Source organism: Diadema setosum, chromosome 8 (genome assembly GCF_964275005.1).
Source record: "Diadema setosum chromosome 8, eeDiaSeto1, whole genome shotgun sequence".
Lineage (NCBI taxonomy): Eukaryota > Metazoa > Echinodermata > Echinoidea > Diadematoida > Diadematidae > Diadema > Diadema setosum.
This window is the reverse complement of record NC_092692.1, coordinates 14,600,155-14,613,623: the sequence shown is the minus strand read 5'-3', so window position 1 is coordinate 14,613,623 and position 13,469 is coordinate 14,600,155.

Genomic DNA, 13,469 nt, shown 5'->3' with positions numbered 1-13,469 from the left:
ATGGGGCTTCGGGTTTCCAACTTTTTTGTGAGATAGTGAGAAACCTCTTACAATGCATTATGGAATATGAAAGAGCATGTAAAATTCTAAAAGGAATCCATAGTTTATTTGACAAAAATTGGTTTCGAAATGGCCGAGATATCCAAAAACAGATTCGAATAAAAGGTAAAACCCACCTTTTACTAGGACCACTTTGTTTTACTTTGTTTTGGATATCTCAGCCATTTTACCGATTTTCATCACATACACTTTGAATTCCTCTTAGAGTTGTATGCTCTTTAATATTTCATAAGTGGCTTCTAACTATCTCGCAAAACGTTAAAGGGATCGTATTTTTTGTAACATTTTTTGTGAGCCAATGAGAAACCTCTTATGAAATATGAAAGAGCATGTAATTCTATGAGGAATTCAACGTTTATTTGATGAAAATTGGTTTTGAAATGGCTGAGATATCCAAAAAAGAGCCATTCTAATAAAGTGTGGGACCCACACTTTATTACGTTCGCTTTGTTTTACTTTGTTTTTGGATGTTTCAGTCATTCGAAACCCGATTTTCATCAAATAAACTTTGAATTCCTGTTAAAATGGTATGCTCTGTACTATACAAATTATCATACATGTTTTCTTGGTATCTCGCAAAAAGTTAAAAGCCCAATTTTCATCTCCACCAATACTGTACCATCCCTTTAAAGTCTAAACCCCCTCTCTACCAAAACTATACCATCCCTATAAAGAATTGGTTATATTTCTATGACTTTTTTTGATCTGTCCATGTCTCGACAACATTAATGTTTTGCCTCCTAGAACACTGGAATCCTTAATGCCCACCAAGACATTCTCAACTGTGATGGAGTCTGTTCGTGAACACAATCACATCCATTTTTGCATTTAGTGTGGTGTGGTGTCTTTTAAAACGAGTACATCGTAATCGGTGTATAATTTTTACATAAAGTTAAGTATATACCTATACAAGGCATCATTTTGGTAATGCTTTGAGACGTGTATATTCACCTGTCTATCTTGCACTTTCTGCACTCTGTGTCACACTAGGGACTTCCTTTTGGTATTGGCTGAGAACTCTGCAACCACGTGATGGGCTGACCCATCATGAAATACATGTACCGGAGTATTGGTTAGTTCTCAGCACGAAACGCAGAAGTCCTGCGATTCACGAAGGCCTATTTCACCTGTTTGTTTGTTTGTTTGTTTGTTTGTTTAAGGCTACATGCAACGAAAATAATATAGAATTCGGATACGATGTTTGATAGGCCGAGGTTTCCTCTATGCCGATAAAGTGTTCAAGCCACTCGTCTACCTCACACCGTTGCATGGGACTCGGTTTTGAGGCTGAACTCGAGAATTCGACGATGTGCGCTCGCCTTGCATGACGGGTCAGCATCATTTGGCAGCTAAATTTAGCGAGATAATTATAATTAACATTGTAATTATCATACAACAGAGAAAGGAAAAACAAATCCATGTGACTGACACTATTTAGATTCATGGAGGTATCATTTAATTTAAGACGTGGTAAAGTGAGATTCTTATCCATATGAGGCCTTTGGCTGAACAGGCGGGCAGGTAGATATCCTTATACTGTGTTGTTTGTCACTTTATAAAGTGAAGGTAGAAAAGACACAGATGACCCTCCGTACTAAAATGAGGTCACAGGTGAGCTTTTAGCAGGCTTTGTTGTTGTTGTTGTTGAGTTTGTTGGCTTGGTCCTTTTTTATGTTTTTTGTTATTGATTTTTATTTGTTTCCTCGAACAACAATGCATATAGGACCACTGCCTCATTTACATGCAAGTGTTCTCCTTGCCAAAAGCCGCATGACGGGACCTTGACGGGACAATGTCGTTCCTTCCTTTGAACGGATTACAAAAAGGCCGTGCCTCCAACACGCCCCCTCGGTCGATACCGCCTCCAGTTTCACTGACCAATGAGAGTCGGACGTTTAGACCGCACCCCCAGCATGCCCCCGGATGCCGTTGTCGTCCTAACGACTGCTGTGCGTGTTGTAGCAACGCGAGTTAATTCGTTTTCCCAGGTCTGCGAAATGTGAGAGGACCCAGCGCACCTGTTAGCAACCCTCGATGGCACGTGGAATGCCCAACTTCCTTCCTTCCTTTCCCACCGATACTTATTTCACACAATTACCATGGAGCTACAGCTTTTACAGTATATTTGATTTCAATCTATTCAAGCAAGTTATTCACCTCTCTCTCTCCCTCTTTCACCCCACCCATCTCTCTCTCTTTCGCTCCTCATATCTTCATACAGATGGGGAGTTTACGACAACAACATGTGGTATTTTATAGCCCTAAAGAACTGTTTGGATGAGGGAGGTTGGGAAGAAAGGGGTAACATTAGTTATCAAGGTCTCTTTAACTGTCTATTTCTTCTCTTCATTTTGTCACTTTTACCCACAGACATTACCCTTACCCTTACCCTATCGTAATCCTCACATCAAACTAAACCTAAAGTCATATCACAACCCTAAGAAAGTCCCCGGAGAAAATAAGACCGGAGCAATATGGCAGGAGCAAATGTCGTGCCACCCTTTCCACTCGGTTAAAGGTAGAGTTAACCATTGGGAGCAGTGATTTCAACAATGTTCCAAGATACCACATTTTGATGCATATGTGTAGGTCAGTTGTATCACAAAACATCCTATCATGTAAAAATTTCGCAATATAGCCTAAAATTTGAGGAGATATCACTATTTTTCTCACTAAATCTTAACTAGACGGTTTAGTCTAGAAACATTTTTATTGTAGCTTGTTCACATTTTGTACATTTAACAATACTTAACATTAATTATACTGATTCAAATTTTTTCATTGGTTGTTTCTATCCCCTAACTTATATTTTAGAACTATTTTGAAGCACTAATCCTGGTTTTTTTGTTTCATCTGCAAATGGTAAATAATGCCTTTGACTTACAGTCGTGCAACAACAACATCTATGTAAAAACAGCATTTCCTTCTGCTTGTCCTGCTATACGCGTACATGTATGTGTATATTCATGGTAAGATCACTCATGAACAAGTGTAGTTTGCACGAAACCCAACATTTTATCTTTGAAATTGCACGCATATCCTTGAGTTCTCAAGTTCACCGAGACTACAGGATTTCACCTGACCACAAATAAAAAATAGAAACCGGCATTATCTTGTCGATTTAGATCATTTCGAAAGTTTCCCAGAGAAAGTACGTCACCTGGCAGGAGTAAAACTAGTCGAGTCGTGGCAGAACACGTCCGCTAGTGATTTAAAGTATACCGTGATGTGTTTTACATGAATATTGTAACAGCTCTGGCCAGTATCTGTGGTGGGTCGATGCTCTTGGCTGAAGATGGAAATAGATGGGTCTTTTTTTGGCAAGAAAATGCTGATAATATATTTAATTGAATAAGTTTCATCAATGCCAGTGAAAGCCTTAATAATGGGGCTGGTTGGGTTAATCAGGAACTCTGGGAAGTACATGATTTTTGTTTTTTCGTTGTCCCTTATCTGGTAGACCTGACAGATACCATCTACAGACGCATTAACGCCAAAAACACCTGTTTTCGTAAAGGTCACGTGTCAAAGTTGCAGTGCAGAGAATGGATGAGTGCATCCCACCAAAGGCACGCAATCCAGCAAGGCAGCGTGGCAGCGTGGGGGCGCTGTGGCATAGTGGATAAGACTCCCGACTCCCGATCGGAGGCTCGAGTTCGAATCCCGCCCAGTGCTTACGTCCTTGGACAAGATGTTTTTACCCACTGTGTCCCTCTCGACCCAGGTGTATAAATGGGTACCTGGCAACGCTAGGGTAATAATAATAGCACGGTCCTCTGGTAGAGCAGTGGCAACACTGAAGAGGCTACCCTGGGTAGATAAGACCTTATTATTATTATTATTATTATCTTCATATGTTTACCTAAAATATGAGTCAATTTAATGCAGGTGCTATATTTCCGCGGAATCCTGTGGAGTATCACCCAAAAACAGTCCAACTTGTTTCACACATCTTTTCGGCTCAGGCGAAATGACGCAGTACTGTTACAACTTCTTCAACTTGTTGATGACTCATGCTGGAAAAATATATTGTAATGTCCTTTGGAGTTGTGGTCACGTCCAGTCCCTGGAAAGCGTCCAGGTACGACTTCATTGCTGAAGAGAAGACCCTCGCCCGGCCCGGAGCAGGGAGGTGACTTCCCGGCCTGTCCTGAGCGACCATGACCTCGCTCGTTGGCAAAGTCGTATTTAATCATTACTCCGCATTCTCTCATGCAGCTGTATGCCAGGTCCCTACACCTGGAGGTTCGTTAATCACAACATTTTGACGTTATTCCGAAGGTTCATTGATACGAAATAAAAGAAGGGTCGTTTAATAGTCCGAAATGTAAAACGTGGTAACGAACCTTTGGAATAACGAACTCTAACCAAGACCTATAAACGAACAGGATGTTGATCATTAACAATTACTTACGGATATGAATCACTATCAGATTTAAGATACAAAGGTTATTGACTTTCATATTTTACGTGTTCAAGGTAAATTCTTGGTCAGGATTACGGAGACAAAAAAAAAATGGATACTGCATGTGATGACCTTTTTTTTTTTTTTGTCTCACCACACCCCCACTGGGTTGCACACAAATCTTTTATTACCAACCTTCCCTTCTCCCGGGTGATATCATTTATAGTAATTACGATTGTCTTACAAAGTGCTCTGCAGTTGCGGAATTATTGACCTCGATCAATTTTCGTAACATTTCAATATATTGAAAACAATACGGGAGTCGAGCTGAGCAGTGAAGTGACACGTGACATGTGAGATTGGCAGGTAATAATTGTTCTTGAGTGGCCGTTCGCGGCTGGTTGTCATACTAGCTTCGGAGCTTTCCTTTTATTTTTTATGTTCGATTTTGATAAAACTCAAATCTATTTTGTTTCTTGGACTTTACTCTAGAGTACTTACGTCGACTCGAAGGTGCGATGGAGTTCCCCATGCAGTAAAGTGATTAGCTGCTAATAATCATCTGGAATATCATTGTAACAACACAGGCGAAAAGTTGATTCAAGTCACAGACATGCTTAACAGTGATGAATGACGGTATGCCGTGAAATGTCCTCTCTCACACTTGAATGCCCTTTGCAGTCTCTTTTTGGCGAACAGGGATCTGAACTACATCTCACATTTTCACAATGACTGAACTTTCATGACTATTTTGAAGGTAAATGCAATAGAATACAGCCTTGAAATGTATTATCCATATATCCGTCTCGATAAATAAATCGACTCATTAAAAATTCACTGAAATCCCTCAAGGTTAGAAATAATGTCCAATTATGGAAAATGAAATAAGTTCGTAGGTGACTCCATGAGATTTTTTTTTTTCACATAAGGAAACATACCATAATATACAATCGTATTCGCCGTCTTACGGTATCTTGTAAAGGGTATGTGTGAGAAGAACTGGTTACGCGACACCCCTATCAGCGTATATACGTGGACTCCCAGTCTTTTGTTGAAAGGGTTATCCACCTTATAATGATATGTCGAAAAGTATTTTTAAAAAAAGACTGCGAGAAGGTATCCGTCGTCATTCCCTCTCAGTGGCAATGGATTGAGACTCGTTCTTCCAGGAACCTGATCCGTCAATGTCGCCCTCTTTCCTTATCCTTGGTGTATTGAATAGAATTGAAATTTCACGCCATGTTCACTTAGGCTTGAAAAAAAAAAGAGAAATGTCAAATAAGCACTATATTGCAGAGGTTTCATCAAAAGAGAACTGTAAATTAAAAAGCCCATGATACGGCATACTAACATTTTACGGGTATTTACATAATAAGTTGATGCAAATTCAGAGACATGTCAGGTGTAGTGGCATACCAGTCCTCCCATTCATCTACTTTTTTTTTGTTTTTGTTTAGTTCTTTACTAGTATTCGAATTTCGTTCGGTGCCACAAAATTCACGTTCACAAGAACAAAGCAAAACGTTGTACAAACACAAACATTGTACTGAAATGTGTCAAGCTTACATTACAACTCCTTTGACCATAAACGAAATCAGTGGTTTTTTTTAACACATAATTATATTTTCTCGCAAAGTGCCCACAACTAGAGACACGATAGTTTGCTCAAGGCAACTTTACCACTTGTTTCTTGAAAAAAAAAAGTTCATTTTACTCACACACACGCACACACACACACACACACACACACACACACACGCACACACACACACACACACACACACACACACGCACACACACACACACACTATCCAAATAACCAATCAAAAGGACTTACAGAGGTGTATTGCTTAATTGCGAAACTCGCAAAACATGACTTGGGAGATATTTTTGAGGGCCACACAAACTGGTTGGAAGGTTTTGAGTTGATGACATCTTCAACTCAGTTTTTTTGCATGTAAACACGGTTGCGGCCAATACCGCAAATCAACAATGCATATGAAATTGTAAAGTTCTCTCTTAATTCGTGTCTCATTTTGATGGGCCTTCTGCCAGTCTCTTTGGTAAATTTTCCTCTATTTATGAGTCAACATGAGCATGATGTAGAATTGCATCATAAGGATGAATTGTCATAAATTCGCTATGGTTTTTCCTCCTCCCCCCCCCCCCCCCATTATCCCTGAGTCGTTCACCACTGGCGTCACGAACAAACCTCTTGAGTTCAGATCCAGGGGACACCCGATGACTATCCCATACATCATGATTTCAATCAAAATTCCTTTAGAGAGAAAACTGCGACACCTGGATATGAATTGGATGAGATGGGGTTACCAGTTTAGGCCTACCTGTCAACAAGGACGATGCGTTTCGGTTAAAGGGATGGTATAGTTTTGGTTGAGATGGGGATTCAAGTTTTGAATTTTTGCAAGATGATTCGAAACCACTTGTATAAAAATATGTAAGAGCACACAATTCTGTGAGGAATTGAAAGTTTATTAGATGAAAATCAGCTTTAAAATGACTGAGATATCAAAAACAAAGAGGTCCTAATAAAAGGTGGGTCCCATTTTCATAAGGACCACTTTGTTTTACTTTGTTTTTGGATATCTCAGCAGTTTCAAGCCGATTTTCGTCAAATAAACTTTAAATTCCGTTATGCTCATTAGTATTCATATAAGTGGTTTCTAGTAATTATTTCACACAAAGGTAAAACTTGAATTCTCATTTCAACCAAAACTATACTATCCCCTATCCATTTAATGTTTTAAACCGGTTTTATTGAGTCTGGTCCGAGTATAAATGAAATGATTTATATAAAGATTTGTGACTTAATGCTTAGTGTTAGTAGTTCCCGTTCACTGTGAATAGATAACACAATAAATATATATATAAAGATGTTACGTTCCCCTATATTATGATGCGTTCGTCCATTATCAATGTCGAATGAGATCGAAGATTCAAATATTTTGGTTGTGTCTTCGTATACAGTGTGGGCGAGCTTTGGCCGTGGGCGAAAGCAAAGCTTTGGGATCACTCAAAATCAAAGTCTGTCGCAACAATCTGGTTTGCCCCCCCCCCCCCCCCTCACACTTCCCAGACAGAAAGGCCAAAATGGTGGTAGAGCCGTAGAGAGGTTACTGGGTGAAACTTCCATTTCTCCTCATACAGCCACTGTCACGTCCCATTCCCCCCCCCCCCCACCACCACTTTGCAAAACACAAGAAAGACACAGGTACAGACAGAAAGATAGAGAGAAGGAGATAGAGAAGAAGGGGAAGATAGAGGAAGAAAAAGAGGGAGAGGGATGAAGGAAGGAAAGACCGGAGGAAAATGTGGTGAGTGCTTTTCGAATGACGTAGTTTATTTTGACGGAACTAAGTACGCTTCAATCAACATCACGTGAGATTGCATGGATGGAAAACAAAATGAAGATGGCTTAAAAACTGTGGTAGCAAAACGACCATCCAATACCTAATGCCCCCGAATAATGTATCATACGCTTGGGATTTGTAGTCCATGTGGAAGAATCCAAAGGGAGACATGATTGTACAGCTAAGTTCTAAAATAATATCAAGTGGGAATAACCCCGAGCAGTTTCGTTGCTATTACTCGAGCACCAGCTTTAAGGAGGGAAATTAGGTGCCCCCTCAATTCCCCGTCACAAAAGTTACTAAAAGATCCTTGCTTCCTTTCAATCACCATCTCGCAAAATGGCACAGGTCATCGGAAAAATAAAAGTGAGGAAGCGGAGCGAGGTTATGGGAAAGCAGCCACACTTGTTATCCATTGCCATGGCAACAGACAACATTTGTCTTAGTTTGAATGGGATAGGTATCGAATGCCACCATGACAGCGGGGTTGGATCATCCCTCAAACATCTGGCGCTATTTGCCCCAAACAAGATCACGCCGTGGCTTCATGATTTTAGCTAAGTTTATCCATCATGTCCAAGGGTGATATATACCTCTTCGGTTTATCTTACAACGTTGATCTACGACAACATATTCGAGCCAGAACAATCACGCAAATCACTTTAGTAATCAAGAACAATCAAGCAAGCAAGTAGTCAATCATTTCAGTAATGACGCAGAATGAAAAACATAATGGCTTACTATACCGTGATAATCAGATATGGTATTTTGGAAGAGAAAGTCAAGATGAAAAGAAAAGAACAAAAAAGACACGCTATTGTGAAGTGAAAAAATTTTAGGTATATGATGCGAGTGTAATGAAAAATAAGATTAGATGATGTAGGCTAAAAAACGTAATCTTACATATAACATACAATGAACAATATATTATCTACAATATAAATAAACACAAAGAAAATTACGTATTTTGTGCATGAATTATATATATGTGTGAATGATTATTTATATTCTTCACCACTTTACAGGTACAGTCTTTGTTAAACCATGGAGCCCACAAAGAAAATTCATTTATATAGTTGCCAGAATTGATGTCGAGAAGTTTTTTTTTTTCTTATAGTTTTACTATGTCCTCCATTTTCAGTTCACTTCGTTTTCGCTTGCACATAACGAGAATATCAATAAAAGCGAGCATGAAATATCGTGCGTATACCCGTGAATATTTCTGCCGGTTGAATAATAATTTACCTGTGCAATCTTAAAGGGACCGAACTTCAGGTTTCGAACTTTTTTTTTTGGTGGAATGACGAGAAACCGCTTATGAAATAATATGAAAGAGCATGTGATTTCAAGACGAATTCAACGTTTTTTGATGAAAATTGGTTTTGAAATAGCTGAGATATCAAAAAGAAAGCAATCCTAATAAAAGATGGGACCCACCTTTCATTTCGATCACTTTGTGATACTTTTTTTTTTGGAGGGGGGGGGGGGGGGTTAATGCCTCAGCCATTCCGAAACCGATTTTCATCATATAAACTTTGAATCTCTCTTAGAATGGTATGTTCTGTACTATTTCAAAAGTGGTTTCTTGGTATCTCACAAAAGGGTAAAAGCTCAATCCTCATCTCCACCTATACTATTTCGTCTATCGAGAGACTCCCCTCGCGTAGCGTGTTCATAGTCCCACGTGCAATTATCAGTGTCTGCTATTCATATTCTCACTGCACTCTTTCCCCTCACATAGTTTTGACTTGTTAATACTTGTCAAATAGGAAAATGTTACAGTGCTGAAATGCGAAACAGTAGGTCCGCAAAGTTGAAAGTTGAAAGTAAGTAGTCGTTGTGTTGTGTGATAGGGATTTTTGAGGGCGTTCGCTGTTCCTCATCCGACCTCAGTGGTGAGCTACGAGCTACGAGCTCCGTGCATGGTCAGACCATGGACCCTACCTAGGGTCCATGGTCAGACCAAGGAGGTGCTAGGCGAGCCTAGCTAGTACCTCCTTGGTCAGACCTTGGTTGACAGCGCTAGGAATGGTTACGGCGACATGGCCGGGCTTCCTAGAGCACGTGTCCAATTACGGGCATTGTAACAACTGTAATGAGCATCAATTCTAGTCCTCGTCAATCCAATGCCATCGACAATAATGTCTAGACACACTATTCACACGAGGTAATGGACTAGAAATCGTGGCTATACTTATGCCCAAAGCCGACCCTAAACGAGCGTTTTCTACAAACAAAGCGTGTATTTGGTTAGAAATAATGACAACAATGCGCCGGGCAAACACCTGTATTGCATAACGAATCAAATACTGGAGAAAGAACCCCCAAGACAGCAAAGAATAGAATACCTATTTGTTTTCTGTGAAAGCCTTTGATAGACCAGGGACGTCCCTGGACAGACAAGGGTTCCATGTTCTTCGTTTTATTTGCTTTTTAGGTGTCCTTGAGTCTATGTCTTCGGTAAGTTTGGGAAATCGATGATTTCCGAAAAAATACCGGTAAGGCCAATTAGATAAATGTGTGCAGGTTTTAGAACGGCACTCCCCCACATCTGTAAACTCGTCTCGGCGTTCCTTTTAGTGTTTAATCGATACCGCGTATCGATATGATCAACCGCTCATTTTATACCGCTGAGTGTCGGCCAACGAAATATAATATCACGAGCCGTCCGTGTGACACTGGAGATCAATAGTCGTGTAATTAGAACGACGAGGACGTCGAATATGGTGGTAAGGATGGCAAAGAGACGGATGATGACCCTAGACATATCGATAATGTTCCTATCGACAATATCGACGTTAATACAAAGAGCGGACCAGACAGCGGAGACGATGACACCGAGGCATGATAATTGTCGTCTTTCTACCCTTTTTGCTGTGGCCATATATTGTGTCGAAGTATCCGTTATTCAAAGGCCTGTAGATTCGAGTCAACTTTTCCCCTGCTAAATTGAGAGGACGACAATCTACAAACAGCGCTGGTTTATAGTTGTCCATATTATATCCGCTCAAAGTGTAATGTAAAGAGCCTGAACTTATTCAGAATTATTAATGATCATAATTGAATGTCATTATTATCTTTGATTTCAACAAATTCGTTTACTCGAAATGAGTATTGACACTTCAATAAAATCACAAGAGATCATGAAACGTGTATAAGTGAAACGGAAAACTGAACTCAGATACAGGTGGCTCCTCATCCAAAGATTATCGTACTCTGTAAAGCTTTTTCTTGTGTTTGGTCAAGAAGATTATGAACGTTGGTAATTATTACTGCATACATTGGATGATGTTCCTTTACTGTTCCGGAGGTTCGTTAATCCAAAAATTCCTCAACACACAAATCCCATATGTCCACCTAGATGTTCGTCCGAAATTTTGATATTTCTAGAGTTATTCCGAAGTTTTGCTATTCCAAAGGTTCGTTATTCCAAAGGTTCGTAATTCTGAGAATCGAATAAGGTTCGTTAATCCGAAAGAAAGGTCCGTATACCATAACGAACCTTCGAATTGGATGGTACAGTTTTGGCTGAGATGGGGCTACAGGTTTCCGGAGTTTTTTTTTTATGATGATTATATATATACATATATATATATAGTGTGTAACCTCTTATGAATGTGAAAGAGCATAATTAATTCTCAGAGGAATTCAAAGTTTATTTGAAGAAAATTGGTTTTGAAATGTCCAAGGTATCCAAATCAAAGCAATCCTAATAAAAGGTGGGACCCACCTTTTATTAGGATCGCTTTGTTTTACTTTGTTCTTCAATTCATATCTCAGCCATTTCAAAACCAATTTTCATCAAAAGAACTTTGAATTCCTCTTAGAATTGTATGCTCTTTAGCATTTCATAAAGTGGTTTCTAAGTATCTTGCATAAAGTTAAAGGCCGAATCCTCACCTCAACCACTATATACTATCTCTTTAACGAACCTCCGTGATAATAAAAGTAACCGCTTAATAAAACCGATAATAAAAGTTATATAATTGGTCTTGGAATAAAACGTCTTCCGCCAATGGAGTACTGCAGTTTGTGTTCCGTTTTCGCTCTTATACAGCAAGTCGAGATGGATTATATCAGAGAGGTGGAAAGAGATATCTTTCCAAAGAGATCTCTTTCCACCTCCCTGATTATATAGGAGATATCTGGACCTACTGAGTGAGTGATTTGACATTTAGGACAAGATCTCGTGGACACCCACGCGCATGCCCACTGCCACCCACTTCACTAGGTCAAATTGATAACCGTGATAGCCATTTTGCGTCGATGTTAAAGGGGACGTCCAGTTTTGGTTGGCGACGGCACATCAGGATGATTTTTTTTTTTTGCAAGATAATGAGAAACCACTTATGAAATATGAAAGAGCATTGATTTATATATTCTATATAAGCTCGGTATGAGTCACTTTCGGTATAATAATATCCATTTTCAAGCTGCTTTGGGGGGATATTATGTTATATACATCTATGATATTCCCCGAATCTGGAAGGTAATTGATTGAATTAGAATCAATGCATGGAAGGGTCCTTATTCAATTTTTTTTTTTATAGTAATTTCTACATTTTTAAAGCAAACATAACATAATAACATATACGGTTTGGCATACGTAGTGGGAAAAAATGTGATAGTATTTTCCAATATTATGTTATGCAACAGCAAAGATCAAGAAGTTGACGACTGACAGAAAATTCGACTTGACCAAATTTACAAAAAAAAAAAAGAGGGAAAGGCAAATTCATCTTAAGCTCAAGAAAAATCATGATGGAGGCTTCATAAACACACACACACACACACACACACACACACATACACACACACACACACAAAATGATGATAATTATGCAGTATTGATATTTACAGAGGCGATGGAAACAATCAGTGAGAAAAGGAACAGAGAGTGGCTCAAGAGTGAAGGGGTGGATGGGGTGTGGACAGGAACCCCTCTTATTTTCACTTCTGTACCAGACTGACAATACAGTGAAAAGTGACGTCATTTAATAGTCCCGCCTGTTGATACTCTGACCTGTCATATTTCATTCGTCATTCCACAACAGTCAAAACTGACAGGAAGAGATCAGGGAAAACAAAGTCAGGATTTTAGCATTTGATAAAGGACAATTAGGCGCAAAATGTGTAGTTTCACATATCCGAACATGTTGGAATATTGTCATGGCTCAGATGCGATAAAATACGGTCGTCTAAGTTTGGTATGTGTGGGTGTGAATAATGAATTTTAACCATCAATTGTGAAAAGCACTCGATCGAAAACGAAATTGAAAGCGCTGTAAAGTGCGTTGCCCGTCCATCGTACTAATTTGGATGCACAGAATCATTCAAAAATGATTGAACAAAAAAGAATGAAAAATTCATGCCGAAACAAACCTAAAAAATGAATGGTTATATATAATTTTTTGTCTACCAATGTTTGATGTGCCTTAATTTATGTGCCTTAAAAATGAATTTGAAAGACTAACATGACATCGATTGAACAAACATGCAAAGTCACTCCATCCTTTCAAATATAAGAATTTGAATGCAAATCAAATTTAAGAAAAAAGTGCAATGATGATATTTTTACGAAATCGGTCGGGGAAAACCTACACTACATCCGACAGGGACAGTGTGTTTATCGT